This window comes from Pinus tabuliformis, chromosome 1_1 (genome assembly GCF_031772625.1).
Source record: "Pinus tabuliformis cultivar Carrire ecotype Pingquan chromosome 1_1, CPIR1, whole genome shotgun sequence".
Taxonomy (NCBI): domain Eukaryota; kingdom Viridiplantae; phylum Streptophyta; class Pinopsida; order Pinales; family Pinaceae; genus Pinus; species Pinus tabuliformis.
The window spans coordinates 557,511,968-557,529,683 of NC_142297.1; positions in this window are offsets into that span (position 1 = coordinate 557,511,968).

Here is a 17,716-nt window from a genome sequence, read left to right on the forward strand (position 1 = left end):
TTTATTTACTGCTGAAACTCTGTTTCTGCTTGGTCATTGCATTGTTTCCATAAATCTGTTCATAGGTAATCATTAATTATTTTAATTGATTTCCTACAGTGAGTTTGTGAAGCATAGTAATCAGAAACGGGTGCTGAAGGTTCCTAGTTGAGGAATAGGGTCCTGTTCTCTGTTAGAGCACAACTAGTCTTTCCCTTTGCAGATTGATTCCTAGATTGTTCTTTTTAGCTATAATCCAGGATTTCCTTGATCGTTGTCTGCAATAGAGAGATTGCTTTTGCTATAACTCAAAGTATAACTTCAGTTGTTTAAAGCAAGGCGTGATTAGAATAATTAATACTACAACTTTTACTGCTTTTGGGATTGAGCATATATAGTGTGTGACTGCCTTTGAAATAAACAGACTTCCCTGGGTTGACAATTCATGTAGCATTGGTTGTTTAAATTAATAAGCAATTAAAGTGACCAACATTTTGGCGCCATTGCCAGGGAAGGCAATTGTAGATTTCAAAAGCATTAATGTTTTTCTTTTAGATATGCAGAATGCATGAGAGGACGCAAGAAAACTAACCATACAGGTGGCAAGGGCAAAGGAGGAGGAAGAAAGACCTTTATTGATGATATCATATCAAAGGCTGAAACTTCTCAGAGGCTAAGCTCTCGGAGGAAGTTGTGGGCCCTGAAAAAGTTGAGGAAATAGTAGAAGAAATTGAAGAACCAGTAGAGGATTATAAGGAACCAGTTGAAGACATTGAGGAACCAATTGAAGACATTAAGTGGCCAATAGAAAACATTGAAGACAGAGCAAGTGCAATAGGAGAACAACCAATGGAAGAGAACAATGAAGGATTCTTTGGTGGAAGACAAGTAGAACCTGAAGGAAGAGATGAGAATTCTCTCTCCACCTTGGGATTTCCTATTGGTGATTTGCCTAGAGGAGCAACTCCCATGAAGAATATTCCACTTTCAGCCTTACCTAACTTCCACGGTTTATCTTCTGAAGATCCTGATGAGTTTCTTTTTGAGTTTGATATATTGTGCAGAAGCTATGATTATGTTACTAATTCTAAAAAATTGAAGCTGTTTCCAGCAACACTAAAAGGAAATGCACTAAGATGGTTCATGAGTTTGGGAGGCCATATAATCACAACATGGGAACAAATGAAATAGAAGTTTCTACTCAAATATTAGTACTACTGCCAGACGAGAGAAAAAAGGGAGGAATTATTTAAGATGATGCAAAAGGAGGACGAGAATCTGGAGGACTTTGTGGAAAGTCTGCAATATAACCTGCAAAGATCCAATCATCCCGTTGTAAGTAAAGATATTCTTAAAACAATATTATTGAAAGGGGTAAGGGATGATTGTCTAGACATGTTAAATATGCTTGGTAAAGGGGACATATCTAAAGAATCATATGAGAAAATTGTTAACCTCTGCAAAAGATGTTCAAGAGGAGCTGCAAGGAACAGATCAAACAGCAAGCATAATACATATTCAAGAGTTCATAAATCAGCCAGTGGAGGAGAAACAAGAGCTGAAATAGGTAATTTACTTGAGGAATTTAAAACTGAAATTTTAAGTTCTTTTGCTTCATAGATTGACACCTTGCAGGTTAAGAAGAAACAAGTGGAAGCAGAAGCTGCTTTGGCTATCTTTTGTTCTAAATGCAGAGAAAAACATCCACTAATGGAATGCCCGTTGGACAAAGTGTCAATTTGTACCATTTGTGAGAGGGATCATGAAACACAATAATGCCCTTCTTTACCGGGAATAAAAGCAGCATTGCAACCAACTGAAGAAGAAGCTGAAGCAGTTTATTTGCTGACATAGAGAAGGAAATGGCAACCACGAGGACAAGGTATGAACTCTAATATGCCATTTTCTAATCATTGGAACAATTATCCTTCTTTTAATCAATCAAATTACCCTTCCTTTAACCAGATGCAATACTTGCCCTTCAATCAAATGAATTACCCACCCATGCAACAACCAAACTCTCCCTTTTTAGATCCAACGATGTGGACTTCTTGGCCTCCACAACAAAAATCTTATTTTAATCAATGGAATAACTAGAGGGGTCAGCAACTCCCATTTCCAAACCAATTTCCTCAGTTTCAGCAACCAATCCTACCATCAGGCACTCCACCAAATAATCAAACGATGATACCCTAGCTACCTGTACAACCAAACCCTAACCCCAATAGTAAAGTTGTGCAAGTTATTGATATTCAGAACCAGCCTATACTTTTTGTTTTCCATGCACAGTGTAATGATATTCACTTACAATCCGGGAAAATAGTTGAACCTTTTATTGATGATATTACCTCTTCTGATTCTGATAAAGAAGAGACTGAGAATGGTGGGTCCCTATAATACTAGTGATTACCCCATTACTATTGTAGTTATACCCCTTATTAATATTGTTGTGCCCCTATTCCCCCATATTGTTATTACTGTGCCCCATAGAATCCCTCTATTGTTATTTTTGTGGCTTTATATTATTATTGTTAGGTCGGCTGGATTATATTGTGACTCCTTATACTCCTATATATAGAAAGGAGGTTTTGTCATTTGAATCATCGAATAATTTTTCATTTATGTAATGTAAAGGAGGTTACCCCCTCGAAGAGGCTGAATTCTAAGGCGTTGATCTATCTTTTCTATCTTTTCTTGAGCTGGTTTCATAACATTTGGTATCAAAGCTTTGGATTCTAGGGTTTCGCTGCTCCAAACAGGTCATCGTGGAATTTTCACTATAACATTTTTCTGTGACGCTTCAGAAGTCGCAAAAAAACCCATTTGAGAATAAATCGCGCTGAACCTTGGGTCCGAATTTCAGAGCTTTTCGTACGATATTTGCGGAGATATGATCTGAGGAAGTTGGTCTTTTTGCAGACTCCTGAATTACATTCAAAACAAGTGACCTGGGGAAAATTGTCATAACTTTCTCTCTGGGGATCGGATTGAAATTTCGTAAGAAGGTACAGAAAGAGGATGGACTGTAGTTTCTTGTATACATGTTTCAGATCCAAAGGTCAAAACAGTGACTCGTGGAACGTCGTACAAGTTCGCTCTACTGGACTTGTCTATAAGCAAGTCACTGTGGGAGATTTCACATAACTCTTCCTTGGAGAATCCAATTTGGGTCAGACTTGTGGCATTGGAAAGAGGACACAGAGGGCTAATGTAGCTCAAAAATTTAGAACTACATGATTGGAATGTACAGAGATACATCAGAGGCAATATTGAGCTCCTACAAAGTGAAAAAAGGTGTGTAGATTTTCTTAAATTTTTGCTTAAGCTTGGTTTGAAAATTTATTTTGAAGGAATTCAAAGGGCATAGTAGCGCATTATTATCGGTAACTGATGCCCTGAGGAAAGAAAATGCAAACACCTAGTAAGGAACCTGAAAGCTCTAGCATGATTCATGAAGAAGAGGAAGAAATGCAACATGATATATCAAAATTACAAGACCAAGTGCAACAACTGTCCCTTGCACAAAAAGGAACAGAATCTAAGATGGATGGTTTAAAGAAAGATGCAGAAGCTAAGATGGATGGTTTAAAGAAAGGTGTAGAAGCTAAGATGGACTATTTAAAGAAAGGTGTAGAAGCTAAGATGATTGACGTGGAAGCTAAGATGGATGATTTGAAGATAGATTTGAAGAAAAACATGGACGAATTGAAGATAAATATGAATAAGTTGCTACAAGAAATTGTCCCTAAGGGTGAAAGGGTACTAAAGGAAACTCATGATGAGAACAAAAGAAATGTTAATCATGATTCCATAGACACTAATGTTGGATCGAAGACTCACCATATTCCAAAAATCGATATGAGGAAGTTTGATGGCAAGGATCCTGCCACATGGATATTACAGATGGAGCAATTCTTCGATCTCAATAATGTGCAAAACACACAAAAGGTACGTATGGCAACTTTATATTTGGAACCAAATTAGTTTGTATGGTATCAATGGCTTATGAGGATACAAAAAGAAACACTTTTTTTAGCCAATTGATAAGTCTCAAACAAAAGGGTTCAATAATGGAGCACATTGAGGAGTTCCAAAAATTGAACATAAGGGTAAAAGATATTCCAGAGGAGAATAGGATTGATGTGTTCATAGGGTCTTTAAAGGATAATATCCAACATGATGTTCGCCTTTGGGAACCTGATTCATTAGAGAAGGCATTCAGGTTAGCAAGAAAAATGGAAAGCAAAATTATGGCAACTAGGAAGCATACCACTCACAACTATAAAGATGGAAGTGTTGTTGCCCCTAGTCTTCCACAACCTATAAGGTTGACACCACAACAATTGGAAGAAAAAAGAGCAAAAGGGCTTTGTTACAGTTGTGATAGCAAATACACTAAAGGTCATAAGTGTGCTGAGAAGAAATTATTCTACATAGATTGTGAAGAGGAAGAAGAAAAGGAGCAAGAAAGGTCAAAAGAAGAGGATATACTCCAGGAACAAAGCCTAGATGAAGAACAAATAAATCCGACCATATCTTGTAATGCATTGGCGAGAATTACCACTCCTCAAACCATCAAGATAGAAGGACAAATCAAGAAGAAAAAGGTAATAGTGTTGATTGATTCAGGAAGCACCCACAATTTTATTCATTGTAAGGTAGCAAAAGAATTGAATTGCTTCCTATATCCAGCACCAGAGTGTCAAGTGATGATTGCAAATGGAGGAACAATAAATTGCTCTGGAAAGTGCCATAATATCAAGCTATCCATGGGAGAATATGTATTGACTAGCCCAATGCTTTCCATTCCAATGGGAGGTGCTGATGTTGTACTAGGAGTCCAATGGCTACAATCCTTGGGTACAATAGCTTTTAATTTTCAAGAACTTTTCATCAAATTTTCTATGGAAGGAAAGGAAGTTGAATTAAGGGGTATTGCAGGGAAACCAGGAAAGATAATCAGCTCTAATGGTATGACAAAGCTTCTAAAAAAGGAGCAAAGAGGTGTAATTGCACAATTATGCTTGCTAGATGTTTCCACATCGGAATCATCTATTTCTCCAGATCTCCAAAAAGTCCTGGACAATCATTCCAAGGTATTTGAGACTCCCAAAGGTCTCCCACCTATGCGTGATCATGATCATGCTATTCATCTGATTCCAGGAAGTGTTCCTCCAAACATCAGGCCGTACAGATATCCCTATGTCCAAAAGAGTGAAATTGAACGTATGGTTGCAGAAATGCTAGAGGCTGGTATAATTCAACCGAGTCAAAGTTCTTTCTCTGCTCCAGTAGTATTGGTGCACAAGAAGGATGGATCATGGCGCATGTGTCCGGATTATAGGGAGCTCAACAAGCTCACTATTAAAGATAAGTTCCCCATTCCTGTCATTGATGAATTACTGGATGAATTGCATGGATCAATTTACTTCACCAAGTTGGATCTTCGTTCAGGATATCATCAAATCAGAATGAAGACTGAAGACATTCCGAAAACAACATTTAGAACTCATGAGGGTCATTATGAATTTTTGGTCATGCCTTTTGGCCTTACCAATGCACCTTCAACATTTCAAGGTTTGATGAATTCAATTTTCAAACCATTCCTTAGAAAATTTGTGTTAGTATTTTTTGATGATATACTAATCTACAGCAAGTCTTGGAAGGATCATGTTGAACATGTTGACAAGGTGCTACAACTATTGGAGGAGAAACAATTATATGCAAAAAGATCCAAATGTTTCTTTGGAGTCCAGGAGGTGGAATATTTGGGTCATATTGTATCTCATGAAGGAGTTAAGGTAGACCCTAGCAAAATTAAAGCCATTAAGGAATGGAAAATCCCCACATCCATAAAGCATCTGCGAGGATTTCTCGGGTTGACAGGGTATTATCGCAAGTTTGTTAAGAATTATGGGAGAATAGCAGCACCTCTAACAACATTATTGAAGAAAGATGCATTTTCATGGACTCCGAAAGCAACAAAGGCCTTTGAACATCTTAAAGAGGCAATGTGCCAAGCACCGGTCTTAGCTACACCGGACTTCACAAAAACCTTTATTGTGGAATGTGATGCTTCAGGAAATGGAATTGGTGCTGTTCTAATGCAAGATGAAAGACCCATTGCTTTTGAAAGTCGTCCAATCAAGGGAAAGTTTTTAAGCAAAGCTATTTATGAGAAGGAAATGTTGGCAATACTCCATGCACTTAAGAAATGGCGACCCTACCTAATGGGAAGACACTTCAAGGTAAAAACGGATCATGATAGCCTTAAATACTTTTTAGAACAAAGATTATCCTCTGAAGAGCAACAAAAGTGGGTCACAAAGATGTTGGGTTATGACTTTGAAATCATCTACAAAAAAGGGAAGCAAAATGTGGTGGCAGATGCACTCTCAAGAAAGGATGAGGATGTGGAAGCATTGTTGTGCGCCATTTCTATTATCCAACCAGATTGGATAAACGAAGCAAGGGAGGAATGGAAGAATGACGAAGAAGTGTGGGCACTTATTCGAAAGTTACAACAAGATTCCAGTACTTCTGATACATTTAGCTGGCAAAATGATTCGTTATGGTACAAAGATCGCTTATACCTCTGTAAGAATTCCCAGCTAAAACAAAAGATTCTTATGGAATTGCACACTTCTCCCTTAGGAGGGCACTCAGGATTTTAAAAAACTTACCACAGGGTTAAGAAGGAATTTTTTTGGGATGGCCTTAAATCAGATATTCAAAAGTTTGTGGCTGAATGTTTGGTTTGCCAACAAAATAAAGTTGAAACAATTAAGACACCGGGTCTATTACAACCTTTATCCATTCCAAGCCAACGTTGGGAGGAGGTTTCAATGGATTTTATCACAGGTTTACCCAAGTCTGAGGGAAAGAGTGTCATCATGGTGGTAGTTGACAGACTTACCAAGTATGCACACTTTTGTGCATTATCACATCCATTTAAAGCCAGTACAGTTTCTACTGCATTTATGGAAACAATTCAAAAGCTACATGGAAACCCAAAGATTATTGTAAGTGACAGAGATCCCATTTTCACTGGAAATTTTTGGACAGAATTATTTTCTTGTCTTGGTACTCAGTTAGCTCATAGCTCATCTTATCATCCTCAATCTGATGGGAAAACTGAGATAGTAAACAAATGTTTGGAAGGATATCTTCGTTGCTTTGTATCTGATAAACAGACACAATGGGTCAAATGGTTGCCTCTGGCTGAATGGTGGTATAACACTTCCTTCCATACAGCAACAAAAATGACCCCATTTATGGCACTTTATGGGTATCAACCACCATCCATCACATCATATTTAAGAGAAAATTCTAAGGTTCAGGCAGTGGAACATCACATCGAACATCAACAACAAGTCCTCCAACTCTTAAAGGATAACCTCGTGTTGGCACAGAATAGAATGAAACAACAGGCAGATCAACATCGCAGTGAAAGAAGTTTTGATGTAGGTGATTGGGTATTCCTACGGCTACAACCATATAAGCAAATGTCCCTCAAGCAAGCTAAGAAGGATAATAAATTATCACCAAAGTATTATGGTCTGTACAAGGTGTTGCAAAAGATTGGTACTATGGCATACAAATTGGAGCTTCCTGCAGCTTCTCGATTGCACCCAGTTTTCCATGTTTCATGTTTAAAGAAGGTTATAGGCGACAAGCTCCCAGTTCAAACAATATTGCCAGAACTTGACGAGGAAGGAAAAATTATATTGGAACCGGAAGCAGTCACAGAAACAAGAACTCGACAGCTACGAAATCGATCAATTTCAGAGTATCTTATCAAGTGGAAGAACTTATCCACTGAAGATTCCACATGGGAGGATGAGAATTTTATGCAGAAGTATCCAGAACTACTCAAGCGTTGAGGACAACACTTTTTTGAAGGAGAGGGGCATGTTGGGTCCCTATAATACTAGTGATTACCCCATTACTATTGTAGTTATACCCCTTATTAATATTGTTGTGCCCCTATTGCCCCCATATTGTTATTACTGTGCCCCATAGAATCCCTCTATTGTTATTTTTGTGGCTTTATATTATTATTGTTAGGTCGGCTGGATTATATTGTGACTCCTTAGAATCCTATATATAGAAAGGAGGTTTTGTCATTTGAATCATCCAAGAATTTTTCATTTATGTAATGTAAAGGAGGTTGCCCCCTCGAAGAGGCTGAATTCTAAGGCATTGATCTATCTTTTCTATCTTTTCTTGAGCTGGTTTCATAACAGAGAAAAATAACTCTCGTAAGGAGGTACAGTCACCCTCTAATAAGGGTGCTGAAATAGCAGAGCCACCATTCCCTGAGCGTTTAGCTTTGACTAAAACGCCTGGGCCACCTACTTTCAATCATTTAGGGGAATTACAAAATCTTTATGTTAAAATTCTAGTTTTACAAGCATTAAGAGATGTACCAATTTATGCCAGATCTATGAGAGATATTTGTATTAAGAAACCTGGTAGGAAAGCTAAAGATCCCCTTACAATTCATGTTATGGGTGATATATCAGCCTTAATGTTTGGAAAAGCTCCTCCTATTAAATATGGTGACCCCAAACATCCTACTGTTACAGTTCAGATTGGAAAAACTATCATTTCACGAGTTCTAGTAGATTTAGGTGCTGCTATAAATATTATGACTCTTGAAACTTCATAACTGTTACAGCTGAAGAATGTGATCGGAGAGACACCAACCATTCTAGAATTAGCTGACCATTCTACAAACAAACTGAAAGGATTCATTGAAGACCTAATTATTTCAGTTGAGTCCTGGAATTACCCAGCTGACTTTGTGGTATTACAGACTAGAACAAAGTTGGGGGGACACCCTCTAATTCTGGGAAGGCCTTGATTGGCTACAGCCAATGCCTTTATCAACTGTAGATCTGGTTCAATGACAATTTCTAATGGGTGTGAAACCAAGCAGCTTACCCTCTACCCTCATGCCACACCTATGATTAATAATGATAATTCTATATGGTTGGATTATGATGATGATTCTACTCAACCTATTTTGACTATCGGACAAGCTTTAAGCCTTAAAGATACCACTAAGGATGAAGTAATTAATAATTTTATTTGTGAACCTTCCGCGCTCACTGCTAAAACACATAATCAGTTGACTGTAATTTTGAAATCTGATACCCAGGAAAATCTTAAATCTAAAGATCTACCTCAAACATCAACCACCATCTCCTCTAAAAGTATAACAGTAGAAATCGAACCTAGAAAAACATTGAACATAAACCCCAACTTAACAGTTGTTGAAACATAGCAATTAATGAAGCTACTTCATGAAAATAAGGAGGCATTTGCATGGGATTATAGAAACATGAAGGGAATCTCTACTGAATTATGTACTCATCGCATCTATATCAAGGAAGGTTTCCGACCAATCTATCAACCCCAGCGATGAATGAATCCCAATTTAAGGGAAATTGTCAAAGAAGAACTTCAAAAATTGCTTAATGAAGGGTTTATATATCCCATATCTGATAGTGAATGTGTTTCCCCATTAGTAATAGTACCTAAGAAAAAATTGGAAATGGAGGGTGTGTGTAGATTATAGAGCCTTAAATAAAGCCACTAAAAAAGATCACTTTCCCTTGCCATTCATTGATCAGGTGTTAGATAGTTTGTCAGGGAAGAAATTCTTCTCCTTTTTAGATGGTTTTAGTGGGTATAATCAAATCAAAATTGCACCCCAAGACCAGGATAAGACCACTTTTACTAGTCCCTGGGGAACTTTTTCCTATAGAGTCCTCCCATTTGGACTATGTAATGCTCCAACGACTTTTCAAAGAGCAGTGATAGGAATCTTTCTGATATGCTTAATGACTCTATGGAGATATTTATTGATGATTTCACCCCTTATGGTGTGCCTTTTGAAGATGCATTACAAAACCTTTAAAAAGTACTTAAACGTTGTGTACAAGCTCACCTTTCCTTAAGCACTGAAAAATGTCATATGATGATGAATGAAGGAATTGTACTTGGACATTTTATTTCATTTCAAGGAATTCAAGTAGATCCATTCAAAATATAGGTAATTCAGAACCTTCCTATTCCTAGAACACAAACTGATGTAAGAAGCTTTTTAGGACATGCACGATACTATAGAAGATTTATTAAAAAAAATTCTAAAATAGCTTCTCCTTTGTTTGTGTTACTTATGAAAAATGCTGAATTTAAGTGGACTGATATTTGTCAGAAAGCATTTGATGAACTCAAGAATCAGCTATCTACAACTCCTATTTTAAGGGGACCTGATTGGGCACTTCCCTTTCACATATCCTCTGATGTTTCAAATACTGCAATTGGAGCTATCTTGGAACAAGAGGAAAACCATCTTCCTTATGCTAGCTATTTCATTAGTAAGAATATGACTCCGGCTGAGCTTAATTACACAGTTACTAAAAAGGAATTTTTAGCAGTTATTTATGCTATTAATAAGTTTCGACATTACATTACTGGTTACTCTACTTTTGTCCATACTGACCACTCGACTATTAAGTATTTAATGAACAAATCTGTCACAAATGCTCGAGTTACCAGGTGGCTATTATTATTACAAGAGTTTGATATTACAATTTTAGATCGATCAGGTAAAGAAAATGTAGTTACTGATTTCCTTTCTTGGTTAAAAGCTGATGATAATACTCCAGTAGATGATTCCTTTCTTGATGAATATTTATTTGCAGTATCTTCTCACTCACCTTTGTATCCAAACATTGCCAATTATTTGGTTGCAGGAAAGTTACCATCACACCTATCACATCGATAGAAAAGAAAGACCATTCAACAAAGTGCTCAGTATAGCTGGATAAGTGGGTGTCTTTTCCACACAGTACTTGATCATGAAATCCGATGATGCATTAGAGAATATGAGGTTTATGATATATTGAAAGCTTGTCATGATGACCCTTGTGGGGGGCATTTTGCTGATAAGAGAATGACACATAAAATTCTCAGGATGGGCTATTACTGGCCCTCATTCATCAAGGATGCAAAGAAATATGTTCGGGCCTGCGACAGCTATCAGAGAATGGTTCAACCGAAACATAGAGATGAAATTCCATTGAATCCCTAGGTAATACTTGAATCCTTTGAAAGATGGGCTCTAGACTTTGTAGGGCCCATTAATCCTCCATCCAATCAAAGATTTTACATATTAGTTTGTATAGATTATATTACTAAATGGGTGGAGGCTAAAGCACTCATTAGAGCTAATGAAGAATCTGTTTTAGCTTTTCTATTTGAAGAAATATTTGTTAGATTTGGAGTACCTAGAGAGCTAGTTATAGATGGAGGACCTCCTTTCAATTCTCATGGTTTTAAAGCCACCCTTCAAAAATATCATATTCATCATAGAATGACTACACCATACCACCCCCAAGCCAATGGGTAGGTGGAGAGTACAAATAAAGTCATAGAAGCCATTCTAACAAAAACAGTGAAGGAAAATAGGAAGGATTGGTCTCAAAGGCTCCCTGAAGCACTATGGGCTTATAGAACTACCTGGAGGAATACTACAGGATCTTCTCCCTATGAATTGGTTTATGGTAAAAGTGTTGTTTTTCTTGTGGAATTTGAAATTAAAACTTTAAGAATTGCTTTAGCTGTTAACCTTGATTTGACTGATACACAGACAGCCAGGTTGCAGCAGCTTCAGGAATTGGATGAAAAGAGGTTAGATGACATTCATCAACCAACTATGATCCAACAACAAAGGATAAGGTGGCATGATAAAACCATTAAGCATAAGCAGTTCCAAAAAGATAATTGGGCTTTATTGTATGATTCTCGGTTTGAAAATTTTCAAGGGAAACTACGTACAAGATGGTTGGGACCTTACGAAATAGATACTATTTTTCCCAATGGAACAGTAAGCCTCCTAACAATTGATGATTCTAGGACACCATTATTGGTAAATGGTCATCGGCTTCGTCTGTACCAGCGACCCATTTCCAAAGAGGATTTTAAGGCCACTTGCATGGCAGATTCACATTATCTTTTCTTGGGGGAGCCTGCTGCCCCTCATTTCCATTAATTTCTGCATTTTAATTTTAGTATTATATTAGATTTCTTAACTAATAATCCCTGTCAAGGGCTGGCATGTTACAATTGACTATTTTGCAGATTCCAGATTTAGGAAAGGCTGATTGAAAAGGACGATCCTACTATAAACAGATCCAAGCTTCATTTTGAAGCTCTTTCATCTCATTTCAATCCATCCATAATTCATTTCCCCATCTTTCAGTAACATTTCCATCATTTCTCATGTTCCCATCGTTTTTCAGCAACATCTTTCTTATTTTCTCATCAATGAAATAGTACGTTTCAACAACATTTTCCTATTTTTCCCATCCCTGGAATAGTATTCTTCAACAACATTTCCTTTAACTTTCCTGTTGCTAAAACACCATTCTTCATCCATTTCCTATTGCTGAAACACCATCCTTTACTCATTTTCCGTTGCTGAAACACGATCCTTCACTCATCTTTCCCATTGCTAAAACACCATTTCAAAACACATAATCACACAACACTTTTCATCATAAAAATCACTTCTTCTATTTTGATGTTAATTTTGTCCCTTCACTACCTTCTTCTATAATTATACGGACCTATAGCAGAATTATCCTCATAATTTCTTCCACGATTATTGATGATCTATTGGCAACGAGTATTATATTTTTCAAAATATGGATTAAAGGTAAACATGAGGTATGTAAATATTATGTATGAATACGATTAAACTATAGTTAAATTATAAGATTATGTCATAATTACCACGATCCCCATACATTTAAAGCCATCATTTCAGCCATAGTTGGGGGGGGGGGGGGGGGGATACTAAAATTATATGCCATCATTTCACAGCAAGCCAATTACTGTCATTATTTTTACTCAAAAATCATGTCTTATCACCTCGCCTCTACATTGTTATTCCATGTTCCTATTTGCAAAAGTTACCCTATCTGAAGAGCGGTAACTCGGTTTTTGACTGTGCACTTTACTGAAGCTAGTTAACTATGGGAGGACCTGCTATTTGACATGAGCCCAGCTTGATAGCTCTACTTGAATTACATCTAGAAGTATATCAGATTTTTCAGCGAGTAGGCTGGGTAGATTATTTTCAGAGGCTTCAAGGATTCGATCCACAATAGGTCCTTGAACTTGCACGTAATTTACATGATGGCTATTCTACTATTCAGGGAGTTCAAATTCTAGTTATAGAGAATGATATAGCATAGGTTTCAGGCTTGGCGGTCACTGGCATTCGATGGTTCAGCCGTAGGCATATCATTCCAAATGCACAAATGATTTTCTCCTGCCAAGAGAACAGGTCGAGCCTGAAGGCCAGGGTGCCCGACTTCACTCATTACCACCTACATGGCCGACGGTTGCGGAATTCATCAAGCATTATCTCACCTGTGAAGGTTGCTACCAGGTAGTCTATCAACATGAATTTGTCTTGTTAAATCATTTGAGACATGGTAGACTATTGAATATTCCATATTTTTTACTTGGGTGTCTAAAGAATATGTCACATTACTGTAGACAAGTAAAATTCCCACTCCTTTCCCTCACCCATCACTGTCTTGTCCAGCTACTAATTCAGAGGGGTTTTACTCGAAAAGCTCTCCCTCCTAACAATCCACCCCTGGACCCTCAGCAAGCTACTGAAATTCCTCAACAAGCTGCTGAAATCCCTCAGTAGGCTGCTGAAAATCCTCAAAAAGTTCCTGAAAATCCCCATGAGCAACAACCTAATAACACTCCTAATCCCCCAGAAATCCCACCAATAGAATCATCTAATCCTACTGTTCATATTCCTAGTGATGATTCTAAAGATAACCTTCCCATCGCTATGCTAAAAAGAAAAAGGCAGAGTAAGACCACTTTCCTACCAAAAAGTTGAACTAGGGCCTCAACCAAAGAAGCTACCATTTCTGATAGCCCTCTCCCTCAGAAGAAACCCACTCTTAAAAGGAAATATACTGCTCTCCCTACCTTTTTAACCCGAAAACGAATGAGGGCATCAACTGAAGCAGCAACTCCTGCCACCACCCCGAATTCCCCACCAATTCGTCTAAAACCCCATACCCTACCACAGTCCCAAGACCCTGAATATTTACCTCTCTCACCCTCGGGCACTGAAACACAAGAACCATATGCCCAGGGTTTTACGACATCATTTCTTGTAGAGCAAGTAGCTGAATCACAAGAACTAGCTACTCATTCAGCAGTTGCCACACAAGAACCAGCTGCTGATTCACAAAATCCAGATGCCCAGGAAGTTGCACAACACACAGCTGCCACACAAGAACCAGGTGCTGATTCACAAAATCTAGATACCCAGGAGGTTGCACAACAAGTAGCTGCCACACAAGAACCAGCTACCCATTCAGTAGCTACCCCACAAGAACCAACTGCTGATATACAAAACCTGGATGTTCACAATGTTGTACATGACGTAGCTGCCACACAAGAACTAGTTACTCATTCAACAGTTTTCACACAAGAACCAGCTGTTGATACACAGAATCTGAATACTCAGTGTTAACACCCAGGTTGTTCCCTATGACTCCCAAGGGAATACGGCCGGGGTAACCACTAACCAATCTTTTAATCACTGTTTCTAGCCAAACTGTGATCAGAGAGGGCTCTCTCTTTATGATTTTGTATCTACAATGATAGTGTTTTAGGCTAGGTATTGAGCATAGGTTTTGTTCATGTTTTGGTTGATGAAACTCCTTTTAGATTCCAGTGATATAGTTTTCAGAGAGGTTGAGTACCATTGGGCAATGGATTCTGTGGCTATATGTGTTTGAAACTTTGAAATGAAAGATGGAACTTACAGGGCCATTTGAGTGCTTAATAGAACAGATTTTTTGATTAAATGACTGGAAACAGGTAACACAAACAGTGAAAGCATTTAAGAATTTTCACTTATTGTTTATATATTCCCAACAGACAGGTTTAAGAGGAAAAGACAGAGGTCTCAGGGGCAAAAATTGAATCCCTGAGAATGCCTATCACAGTAAAAGACACAGTTTTGAAATGCAGCAATTAAGAATTACAATTCTGTCACTGTATCTGAGGAAAACATGTATAATAGCTCAGTTTGAGTCCAGGGTAATCATGGGTTAAGTCCTGGAACTATCCTTTCACCTTGCTATCAAGTGTAAAACATTTAAACAACAAAAGAGAACAAAAGACTCGAAAACATATAACAAAGAGATTTGAGAATACTTATTGTTTTATGCAACACCCTGGAATCCTGTAACATTCATCTTTCACCACAATATATCAAAGTACACCAAGCCTTGGAAATTCCATTCTTCCTTTGTATTACTTCTCTGAAAATATTACAGTAAGAGAGAGTTCTCAAAAGAAAATTACAACAACTCTTTTCAACTGCTGTGAAGGGTGAATATATACTTGCGGTGATTTACAAAAATATCTGAGTTCTGAGTTATCTCAGATTTTACATTCTTACCAACCACTTAAGATATTATGACCAAAATTTAATACAGCATTGATTACAGAGTACAGGCATTTTAATGCTCTGTCAGAAGATATTTTAGCCTTTGGAAACAGCTAAGTCGGTCGAGATATTCTGAATAAATGCTGGAAGACCTGTCTTTAAGGCTTGTACGCTGTATCCTGGACTTGTCACCTGTGATTGTGACTGCTGCTTGTGGTGAGTCAATGGTCCTGCTGAGTTGGCTCAGCCTCTGCCTCTTCCTTGTAGATATCTTTCTTCAAAATTGTGCCTGCGCATGTATGCTCATTTGCCTGGAGAATTAGCGCTACTGATTCTGGCCTGACAAAATTGTCTGTGTCAAATTTCTCCAGACATCCTGTGTGGGCAGTTGGTGTGCTAAGATTGCCCCTAGAGTTTCATCTGCTTCTGTGAATTTGAAGAAGTTAGGTGGTGTATCAAACAGATGCTCAACTTCATTCATGAGGAAAAATAGGTTCTCCACCCTGTCATACATAGTCTGCCCGGTTGCTGGCCCTGCGTCTGCTGAAGTGCTGGGTGGTTTTGCAATCTCTACTACTGCATGGGCATCAATTCTCTTATTGTAATTGTCTAGGGTGAGCAGTCTTCCTACACTGCTTAAAATGCTGGGGAGGCCTCTGTTCTGTAGTGCCACGAATTTTTCCAGGAATCTGTTGATTTCAGTCTGCATATCCTGTGTCCTCCTCTCCAGTGTTCCAACCAAGTTCCTCAATGTTATGACTCTTTTGGCTACAGCAATTGTTTCTGTCCTGTTGGTGATTCCCATGACAGCTAATTGAGAGCTAGTTTTATAGTTCAGAATATTGATCATCCTAGTAGCAGCTTCTGGCATGTGTCCAAGGCTTGCCCTGGCTCTCTGTATTTCTCTGTTTGCTTTAGTGATGAGCACCATTTGCTCATCCATGGTCTCAATATATTGCCACTGGTTGGCAATGGACCGCCCAATGTTGCTCCATAGCACTGCTTTCATTTCGGCTGTCACTTTTTCTAGTGCAAGCTCTTTCTCTAGTTCAGCAATTCTCCTCTTAAGAGCTCTTACCTCTCTCTCCTTGGCTGCCTCATTCTGTTTGCTCTTGTCAAACTTTTCATTTACTTTGGCCAAGGTTTTCTTAAGTTCATCCAGCTCTTTCATTTGAGATTCCATGGCTTGGATCTCAGCTTGCAGCTTTTGCATGTCTAAACTAGTAGCCTGTTCCGATGTTGTAGTTGTTGTTGCTGTGGATGGCGCTGTAGTTGGTGCTGTAGCTTCTGTTTGCTGAGGAGGAGGAGTAGTCTTTGGAGGGATTTCCTCAAGATTTATTATCACAGGAGGAGGCTGGGAGGGTTGGCCCTCTTCTCTTTGCTTCAGTGCTTCTTGTAGTGCTGCCTTTGCAGCTTCAGTTTGTCCTAGCTGGTCTTGAGTCCTAACCAGCTCTTTGTATAGGGATACCAGCAGGTCTGTAGTATCCTTTTCTTGCCTTTGCTGGGCAACTTCATCTGTTTGTGGATGGATGGTGGCCGGGAGTTTGATTTTCTTTCTTAGGGCCGCCATGTCTGCATCCCTTATCTTCAGGAGTTCTTGGATGCCTTTGACATCTTTAGGATCATGCCCTATATCTATAATTACCTCTTCCAAGGACTTGATCCTATTGTCCTTGGCTTGTGATGATGCTCTTTCTAATTCCAGCTGAGAAGCTGTGTTATTCAGGCTGCTCTTTAGTTTGTAGTTCTCCAATGTCTCATCTGCCAGGGAGGCATACACCATTTCACCAGTTTGCTTATGTAATTCAATCTTGTCCATAGGGTGTATGTCTTTGGCAAGAACCTCCATGTTGGTTCTTAGATAGTCCGAGGTGGACTGAGGATGCAAAGTTGTGGGCATGAAGTGGCTCATTATCATTTTGCCTTCGCTCACATCGAAAGCAGACATGAGTCTCTGCTGGTTGCTAGGAGCTAGTTTTAACAAGTGATCATACAGCTGCACTTTTATGGGATCACTCCTCCTTTTGATGTCAATGAATTGCTGCTTTATACTTGACTGCCCTTCTCTATGTTGACCGGAGGAGCTGACCTCTCCTCCCATAGTCATGTCATGTCCACGCTGAGATGAGCTGGCCGAAAGTTCTCCACTGGGTGGGCCCATGCCCATGGCTTGCCTTACTGCTATGTCCTCCTCTTGGGAGTCATTCAGTCTTTGTCTCTTCTCTCCTC